Source organism: Castor canadensis, chromosome 3 (assembly GCF_047511655.1).
Source record: "Castor canadensis chromosome 3, mCasCan1.hap1v2, whole genome shotgun sequence".
Taxonomy (NCBI): Eukaryota; Metazoa; Chordata; class Mammalia; order Rodentia; family Castoridae; genus Castor; species Castor canadensis.
Genome location: NC_133388.1, coordinates 151,564,643 through 151,575,558, shown reverse-complemented (window position 1 = coordinate 151,575,558; position 10,916 = coordinate 151,564,643).

Sequence of the window (10,916 nt, the reverse complement as noted above, 5' to 3'; positions counted from 1 at the left end):
GGGAAGGGGGTAGAGAGTGGGGGAGGGGGTCAGGGGGGAGAAATGACTGAAACAATGTATGCACATGTGAATAAAATAATAAAAAAAGAAAGTAAAAACAGATTCAAGCAAGATTCATTGCCTTTTTAGTTGAAAAGGCAATGTTCAAGAAAAATCTAGTAAATCTAACTATATATTAACTTGTAAATAGTTTAAAGTTACTTGGGTTTACAATTTTTCCATTATTTGACAATCAGAGGAAAAAAACTACTTAGTTTTTGATATATTTCAGAGTATTTGAATGAAATGATAATTTCATAAAATATACTTGTTTTCTAATCTACAAACATAGTATGATTTGATAGGTCATGTAAAGTTTGGGTTTTGTCCAAACCAGTTTTCAGTTCCATAGGTAATTTGGAATGGGATGATATTACACTAGATGAAGACTTGGTTTATATTCATCCTTCATTGTTAAGCAGTTGATCAGTTTATCTCTATGGGCCTACCTTATCATTTTCTGACATCTGACCAGTCTAATATCTGATCAGTGTGGTACAGAACTCTCCTAGACCCTATAGGCATATGTTTAGGGAAAATGGTGGAAGAACTTGCATTCATGTACTTTTCGATCCACCTGGGCATATGCTTCAAGCACTCAAGTTAAATTTGAATTGCTTAAGTATATCGCTTGAAGTGAAAAGGAATGAAAGCCTTCTAAAAAGAGCTCGTTTGAGCCAGAAGGAGTAATATATTAGTACTGAAGTGAATCTGAGAAAGACTTAGGAGAAAATACTTAAATTCAGTATTTAAGTATTTATGAAAATATAGAGGAGAACATGATTCTAAAAAAAAAACACTACAAAAAGTAGCATAGGTATTATACAAGTAATGCCTACTTGACCTCACTATCCACTTAAATAAAATTTGTCTGTCTTCAGCCTCTACTTCCAGGGAGCTGTTTTACACCATGTAGTCCTTCCTCTCTGCCTTTAATGTCCCCATAGAGAGAAGTTGAGATGTTCTGAAGAGCAATCCTATGTGGTTAGTTCCCAGAGCTGCTTTAGATTTAGTTCATTGGTGTTATCTAGTTCCATATCTGCTGTACACATATTCCTAAAATAAATATCCATCTTCTTGAAGTAGATTGAATTAGTCTCCATTCCTAGCCACAAAAATAGCAAAATTAAAAAGTGTTGATCAGTTATATATGAGAAAATGAAAACCTATTTTTTAAAAAAAAGTATTAGAGAAAAAAGTCAATTTTTTGTGCAAGGATGGCTCTAACTCATTTTTTTATTTAGGAGTGCATATCTCTAGTAATGTAAACTTTCTTAGAGCTTTGGCTGCAGCTTCCAAATGTGTAAGTTCCAGGTCCTGCTGTAGATCTCTGAAGCTGATGAAGCGTAAGGAATGTTCTGGGAAGGCTGCTGCAAATATTGATTCCTGGTCCTCCACCTCAGAGGTTCCACAGGGATTCTGGAGTATGCATGGGCACCTGGAATTTTAACAAGCTCCATAGGTGATTCTGACACACAGCCAGCATTCAAAATCATGTCCTGTGTTCTTAAGCAATTTGGATTCAGAGATGCATTCATATATCTTGAAAGGTACACATCTCTGCTGTGTCCCTTTGTTCTTGGTTCTTGAATTAAAAATAATTGTTTTTATTCCTCTATGTATTCTGCTAGAAATAATGTGGTAGCATTTTAGTCTTAGCTATTTTTTTCTATGCAAAGACAAAATGGTTTATCATCTTGGAAAATTTACCTTCATACTTTAGTGAATGCAGAGCATCAGAGAGTTGTTTGCATTGTTGTTTTCTTGTGGTGCTGGAGATCAAACCCAGAGTCTTGTACATGCTAGAAGTGCTCTACCCCTCAGCTACATCCCAAGCCCCTCTTCAGGAAAGATCAAACCACAGAATTTCTTCAAAAATTATCAATATTTTTGATGGACAGATATACTTGTATACATTTATTGGGGTACAATGTGATGTTTTGCCATGTCTATACAATGTGAAATTATTAACTCAGTGTGGAATTACTAATCCATCACCTCACTTACCTATCATATTTTATGGTGAGACAATTGAAATTTGCTCTGTTATTTATTTTGAAATAAATAATACATTATTATTGACATAAGTCACCTTGCTATATAATAAATCTCAAAACCCATTTGTCTGATATTTTATATTCTTTTGTCAGCAACTCCCCAAACTCTCTCTCTCTAACCCTCCAGTCTGTGTGATCACTATTCTATTCTCTACTTCTATGAGTTCAGCTTTTTGAGATTCCATATATAAGTAAGAACACATAGGATTTGTCTTTCTGTTTTGGCTTTTTTAAGTTAGCATGGTAAGTTTTCACAAATGAGAGTTCTCTGTATGTAGCTTTGATCATTGTTTACAACTTGGTAAATTAGTTTAAATTTCTTTCTGCCTAAAACTTTTTTGGCTATATTCATAATTCTATGAAAGTTCCTTCTCTGTCTTTTCTTGGTAACCCTTTTTCCAATACCTAAAGTACATTCCAATATTAATGTTTTCATATTTGTATCCTTATCTCATTGTCCCATTCATTCTATAGATTCTCCCTGGCTGAGTAATTTTTTTTCTAACACTTTGGCTATATCTACAAGCCATATTTCAGTGCCTTCTAAATCTCTCTCTAGATACCAAGTTTCATATTACTGTTTTACAAGTACCACAATCTCCACAGTACTTCAAATGGATTTTTTCATCTCTTAGTTCCCCAATCCCAAACATCCTTTGTTGATGACACATTTAACCTCCCCGTTACTTGGATTTACCTTTGATTTCTCCTTTTCATCTCCCATATCAGTCAGTTGGTAATTTGATCACTCTCAAATTTCTTAGATCCATTTCCTTTTCACTACCTGGATATATGTTCTCAACCTTTTAAATAACATTTTATGACATTTACATTGGGCTTACAGTGTATGTTAAATTCACTCCCTCCATCATTCTCCCTTATCTCCCCTCTTCTTAGAACAATTTCAACAGGTTTCATTTTTCTATTTTCATACAAGTATACAAAGTACATTGACCACATTTGCCTTTTCTGTTTACACTGCCTCTCCACTGCTACCTTCCCAGACAAAACCTGTTTTACCTTTCTGTTCTTCCTTTTTTAAAGTATATATTGATTTTTCATGGGGGGCTTTGCCTTGGTATTTCTCTCTCTCTCTTTCTCCCCCCCACATATATCATAGCATAATAAGATTAACTCCTTTTATTACTTATTCTTTCTCTGTATCCCTCATTATTCAACAGCTTTCAGTGCATTTTGTTATACCATCTCCATACACAGATACAATATATTTAGGTATTAATATCATTTGCTTTTCCCCTCCTACCTTCTTTTAGTCCCTTTCAGAGGACCCATTATTACAACCATGCTCTTTATCTATCTATCTATCTATCTATCTATCTATCTATCTATCTATCTATCATCTGTGTATATGTATATAAGATAATATATATATATATATATATATTTGTATATCTGTTAGATTTAGCTTCTACATATGAGGGAAAACATGTGACTTTTGTCCTTCTGGACCTGGCTTATGACACTTAACATGATGATCTCCCTTTTTACAATATATTTGTGCTATAGTCTTCTAAATGAAGTCTTTACATCTAGGCTTGGACTTCTTCAATCAATTCTCCATACTGTTGCCAAAGTGATTTTTCAAATACATAAATCTGAACATCTGGTTAAAATTTTGGGCTCTTGAATGAGTCAGACCTAGATTATAACCAGTTCTAGCACCTTGTAGCTATAATATTGAGCAAGTTGTGTAACCTCTCGAAGCCTCAATTTACACATTGGTAAATTAGGATTATATGTACTCTCTCATAGCTTTGTTTTGAAGTTTAAGTGAGTAATCTATATGGCAGAGTGCCTTGCATATAAATAGTGCTCTGCAATTGGTTATTGCTATTATTATGGTTATTTTTCTTGATATTCATTAGAGCTCTTCTAAATTGAATTCATTCAATACTTCTGTATCAGAGTTTTAAAAAAATGTTTTTATTGATATATGGTAGTTATACAGGGTGTTTCATTGTAACATTTTCATATATGCATATGCTGTATCCTGGTTTGTTTCATTCCCTCCATTAGTCTCCCTCTTCCCCCACAAACCTTCTTAAAATGACTTTGACAGGTTTTAATGTTCCATATTTATACATCTATAGAAAGTACGTGAACCATAATCACCCTTCTTTAATCTCTTAATTTACTCTTCATCTCCCACTAGTGCCCTCCCCTTAATGTGACCTGTTTTTATATTTCTGTCTCTATCAGGTTGTAGATAGAGTCAGTCCTTAGGATCATGTATGATGCCTTTTATGCCTTATTTGGCTTCTCCAGTTTCATTTCCAACTACCTTTCCTTTTCAATTCAGTGAACTATTTCCAGGCATAGTGAATTATTTACAGAATTTCCAGTAGCAGTCTTTTATTTTTTCTCTTATTTTTGCTCATTATTAAATATTTCTTAGCTTCAACAATTTGCTAAGTTCAGTGCATTTTTCAAAGTTCATTTCCAGTTTTATCTTTTCCTACAAAACTTCCCCTCCTGCTGCCCTTGTCATAATCTGCATCAAATGTCCTATTTTTTTCCTCTTAATTTCCTGTGCACACATGATTCCACCATATGATATTATTTGCCATATCATCTTCCTCAATAAACTGTGAATGTCTTGAGGCACCAACAGTATTTTATTAATTTTTGCATTATCGATTTCCAAGCCAGTATCTGACACATAGTATTGGCACTCAGATGATGATTGGTATGCAGGTTTTGGATGTTTATAGTGATAGTGTCACATCATGGAGATGATAGAATGCACAGAATAATTAAATATTATTTTAAATAAATATATGATTAAATGCCTAGAATTGTGCTTTACATACTAAGTTGTATAACAGTTTAAATATTTGTGTTGCTTGGAAAATTTAAAGGAAAGGATAACATTTGAACTGTATATTTAAGGTATAAGAATTGATTAGGTAAAAGTAAAGAAGGAAATTTTTAGGAAGAGTGAACTACAGAATCAAAGCCAGAGGAGCTAGCACATATAGAATGTTTCTTATGTGGTATATAATGATGTTTGTTAACTTTTAAAATTTAAGTTCTTTCACTGATTTTATGAGGAGTATAGCTAAGGACACTGGTGGTCAAAAAAATTAAGTCTATTCATATAATTCACACAGTTATTATATGGTAAAAACAGTATTCAAATCCAGTTCTGTCGGACTCTGAATAACTCCTTTCTTCATAATAAGCTGGTGCATTACCAGTTGAGATGTGAGAGTAATGATGAAAGTAAGCCTGGATAAATATTATGGTAGACCTTCAAAGTCAAGCAGAAAAGCACTTGAGTAGTCTCTGTTAAGTAACCATATATTCTTTCACTATCTATATGGTCAAATTGAAGATCTTGCATCAAAACCAAGGATTGGCAAAAGTGTACTGCAAGCCTGCTCATCCTCCTTTTCTGCCCCCAAAGTCAAGCAGCACTAGTAGGCTTGTGGCTTGCAGTTATTTTGAATGTGCTGGATATAACCTTAAAATCCTTATTGATGGATAGATATTAATTACAAGTTTTTGATTAGTTCAAAATCATCCCTTCTTCCTAACATCACTCTAATGTCCTTATGGCGAATTATCTATCCAGCATTTTTAGAAGTATAAGACAAGGGAAATTACCTTGCTACTATAGAAGATGAGGAAATTTTTTTCAGGCTGTGACACTCTACTTTTGTCATATCTCAAACCAGTGAGCTTAGCTAGACAAAGTTTTCTTTTCATAGACAGAATCTTTAGGAAAGTTAGGATTGAAAAAAATGCTTCATTCATCTCAGGGCAGTGGGAAAGGCCAAGGGAAAAACATCTGGCACATCCCCTACCTACAAAGACAGTAAACCAAAGGCAACACTTCATTTTCTGAAAGTGTTTCAAATTAGTACCATCATCAAAAATGTAAGAATAGGGGACTTGGTGTTGTGACCCAAGTGGTAGAGTGCCTGCTTAACAAGTGTCAGACCCTGAGTTCAAACCCCGTACTACTCAAAAACAAAAACAAAACTCCTAAACCCTAAGAATATAGAAATTATGACTTCTTATTTTCATTCAACTCTTCTATTTGGTCTGTGCAGAAGAAGAAAGATATTGGGGAATGACTTAATCAGGTGGTAGATTCAATTGCAACATCTATTTCAGACATAAATTCTTCACTGGAGAAGATAAAAATATTTTCTTTTATACACTTATTAAATTTAATGAATGTTTATTTTCTTCTTGTCTATTATTAGAGAACATCAAAACCAATTAACTTTTATTTGGTATGAACAGCAATACATTTTCCCATCCTATCTCAGAGCTGTCTCTATAATCTAGTCTGCAGAGTCCTTGATTATCTGTAATTCACAGAATATCCAGATATATGATATGTGATGACTATTCCCAGTGAGAAGAAAGTAGACAATATGGGAGCTCACACATATACCAGAGGGTAATAAATAATTTCTACAAAAATTAAAAAAGAACTGTAGCTCAGGAGCTTTGTATGTCCAGGGTAAAGGATAAGTTTTCTACATTTATGGAGAGAGTAAACTCAGTATCTCACAGGCCTCTTTAGATTATCAATATAACATTCATCCCATTATTGACTAGATTTAAAGGTTGCCATTTTGAGTGGAGTTTAGATACTTTATATTTGAACCATGTTATGGCTTGAATATCAAGAATTCCCACCCCCACTTACAAAGGCCCATGTGCTGAAGGCTTGGTTGCCTGTTGATGAGCTTTGGAAAGTGATTGAATCGTGAGGGGTCTGATATGATCAATGGATTAATCCATAATGGATTCATAATTTACTATAATTATTGGGAGGTGATGGAGTCTTAGGAGGTAGGGCTTTGTTGGAGGAAGTAGGGTACTGGGAGTGTGCCTTTGAAAGGTATCTAGTCTTTGTCCCCTTTTTATCTGTTTCTCTCTGTTTTTTGGCTACCATGGAGTAGGTATATCTGCTCTGCTCCCAACCATGATGTTCTTCCTGATCATGGTCCAGGGACACTAGAGCCAAATGACCAGGGGCAAAATCCTTTGAACCTGAACCACAATATATGCTTCCTCCTTTAAATTATTTACATCAGGGATTTTGTCACAGCAATGGCAAAGTCTGACTAACACAATCTAGTTGACCTAACAGATATAACTTAAATCTGTGGTGGACAGAGATGTTTATAGTATTTTTTATCAGGAAACTATAGGTAGAAAACAGTTCAAACATTTAGGATTTGAGAGTATTTCATGCCATTTTCTCATTTATCAAATCTCTTTTAAAGATTTCTGAGTCTCTACTAGATTCCTGAAGAGCCTGAATTATTATCATGGCTTACCAAATTATTGTGAAGCTTTTGCTTCACTATTGTAACTGAGTTCTCTTGGTCTAGAGTTTTTTTCTATTTCCTATTCAGCTCTTCTTCCATAATACCAGCTGAATTTGAGTTTTTATTTGAGAGATTACATAAGTTTTATTTGTGTCTAACTGGACCATGTTTGGGGGTACAAAAACCCCAGAAATAATGCTCTTGTGCCTTAAAGACTCCTCTGTTCACTTCCTGCACCCTTTTCTGCTCAGTGATCAAGAAACTTGGATTTAAAATTTTATGATATCCATAATAGGTGTAACTATTTCATTGTTACAATTCTCATAATTTTCTGCTGTTTAAACCAAGAGTCTTTCTTTCTCCCACAGAGCCACAAATAGTTCAATACTTTGAGTTTGAGATGGTAAGTTACTCCATTTAATTTGAACTTGTATCTTCCCTTTACACATTAAGAAATAGAAAAAAATACCTCTTTCCCTGCTCTTTCTTAATTTTTTAAGACAGCTGGAATATTGCCCAGTCATATTGGCAAATCACACTCCTAATCTATGCAGGAAATGTTAAAGCCCCATCCATGCTGATTTTTAGTGCATAGAAGCATATGGAATCAAAACTGCCAGATGGGCTGGGGGCTTGGCCCAAGTGGTAGAGCACCTGCTTAGCAAGTGCTGAAGCCCTGAGTTCAAACCCCAGTACCACAAAAAAAAGTGCCAGACCCATGTTTGCATTCCAAGAAAAAGGTGACATGAGTAAAACTAATAAAATAGTCTAAATTTTCTTTTATTACCCTCACTTATGGGTATTTTTTGATATATTTCTAAATGAGATATATTACGAAAAATATAATGTATTGCTTAAAACATACCAGACATCTTTATATTTAAATTGGAGATTTTTTAATTTTGGAAATATTTTTGTAATCTCCCTTTAAGAATAAAATGTATGTCATCAATTCATTGGATAAATTGTAATTTTTTTCTTGTATTATTTATATGTGCATACAAGGCTTGGGTCATTTCTCCCCCCGCCCCCACTCCCTCCCTTACCACCCACTCCGCCCACTCCCTCTACCCCCCATGCCCTCAATACCCAGCAGAAACTATTTTGCCCTTATTTCTAATTTTGTTGTAGAGAGCGTATAAGCAATAATAGGAAGGAACAAGGGTTTTTGCTGGTTGAGATAAGGATAGCTATACAGGGAGTTGACTCACATTAATTTCCTGTGCGTGTGTGTTACCTTCTAGGTTAATTCTTTTTGATCTACCCTTTTCTCTAGTTCCTGGTCCCCTTTTCCTATTGGCCTCAGTAGCTTTTAAGGTATCTGCTTCAGTTTCTCTGTGTTAAGGGCAACAAATGCTAGCTAATTTTTTAGGTGTCTTACCTATCCTTACCCCTCCCTTGTGTGCTAAAGCTTTTATCATGTGCTCAAAGTCCAATCCCATTGTTGTGTTTGCCCTTGATCTAATGTCCACATATGAGGGAGAACATAACGATTTTTGTTCTCTGGTCTTTTGGACCAGGCTAACCTCACTCAGAATGATGTTCTCCAATTCCATCCATTTACCAGCGAATGATAACATTTCATTCTTCTTCATGGCTGCATAAAATTCCATTGTGTATAGATACCACATTTTCTTAATCCATTTGTCAGTGGTGGGGCATCTTGGCTGTTTCCATAACTTGGCTATTGTGAATAGTGCTGCAATAAACATGGGTGTGCAGGTGCCTCTGGAGTAACCTGTGTCACAGTCTTTTGGGTATATCCCCAAGAGTGGTATTGCTGGATCAAATGGTAGATCAATGTCTGGCTTTTTAAGTAGCCTCCAAATTTTTTTCCAGAGTGGTTGTACTAGTTGACATTCCCACCAACAGTGTAAGAGGGTTCCTTTTTCTCCGCATCCTCACCAACACCTGTTGTTGGTGGTGTTGCTGATGATGGCTATTCTAACAGGGGTGAGGTGGAATCTTAGTGTGGTTTTAATTTGCATTTCCTTTATTGCTAGAGATGGTGAGCATTTTTTCATGTGTTTTTTGACCATTTGAATTTCTTCTTTTGAGAAAGTTCTGTTTAGTTCACTTGCCCATTTCTTTATTGGTTCATCAGTTTTGGGAGAATTTAGTTTTTTAAGTTCCCTATATATTCTGGTTATCAGTCCTTTGTCAATGTATAGTTGGCAAATATTTTCTCCCACTCTGTGGGTGTTCTCTTCAGTTTAGAGACCATTTCTTTTGATGAACAGAAGCTTTTTAGTTTTATGAGGTCCCATTTATCTATGCTATGTCTTAGTTGCTGTGCTGCTGGGGTTTCGTTGAGAAAGTTCTTACCTATACCTACTAACTCCAGAGTATTTCCTTCTCTTTCCTGGATCACCTTTAGAGTTTGTGGTCTGATATTAAGATCCTTGATCCATTTTGAGTTAATCTTGGTATAGGGTGATATGTATGGATCTATTTTCAGTTTTTTGCAGACTGCTAACCAGTTTTCCCAGCAGTTTTTGTTGAAGAGGCTGCTATTTCTCCATCGTATATATTTAGCTCCTTTGTCAAAGACAAGTTTTGTGGCTTCATACCTGGGTCCTCTATTCTGTTCCACTGGTCTTCATGTCTGTTTTTGTGCCAGTACCATGCTGTTTTTATTGTTATTGCTTTGTAATATAGTTTGAAGTCAGGTATTGTGATACCTCCTGCATTGTTCTTTTGACTGAGTATTGCCTTGGCTATTTGTGACCTCTTGTGTTTCCATATAAATTTAACAGTAGATTTTTCAATCTCTTTAACGAATGTCATTGGAATTTTGTTGGGAATTGCATTAAACATGTAGATTACTTTTGGGAGTATCGACATTTTTACTATGTTGATTCTACCAATCCATGAGCATGGGAGATCTCTCCACTTTCTATAGTCTTCCTCAATCTATTTCTTCAGAAGTGTATAGTTTTCCTTGTAGAGGTCTTTCACATCTTTTGTTAGGTTTACACCTAGGTATTTGATTTTTTTTGAGGCTATTGTAAATGGAATTGTTTTCATCCATTCTTTTTCAGTTTGCTCATTGTTAGTGTATAGAAATGCTAATGATTTTTCTATGTTGATTTTATATCCTGCTACCTTGCTATAGCTATTGATGATGTGTAGAAGCTTCTGAGTAGAGTTTTTTGGGTCTTTAAGGTATAGGATCATGTCATCTGCAAATAGGGATATTTTGACAGTTTCTTTACCTATTTGTATTCCTTTTATTCCTTCTTCTTGCCTAATTGCTCTGGCTAGGAATTCCAGTACTATGTTGAATAGGAGTGGAGATAGTGGGCATCCTTGTCTGGTTCCCGATTTTAGAGGGAATGGTTTCAGTTTTTCTCCATTAAGTATAATGCTGGCTGTAGGTTTGTCATACATAGCTTTTATAATGTTGAGGTACTTTCCTTCTATTCCTAGTTTTCTTAGATCTTTTATCATGAAATGATGTTGGATCTTATCGAAGACTTTTTCTGCATCTATTGAGATGATCAAGTGG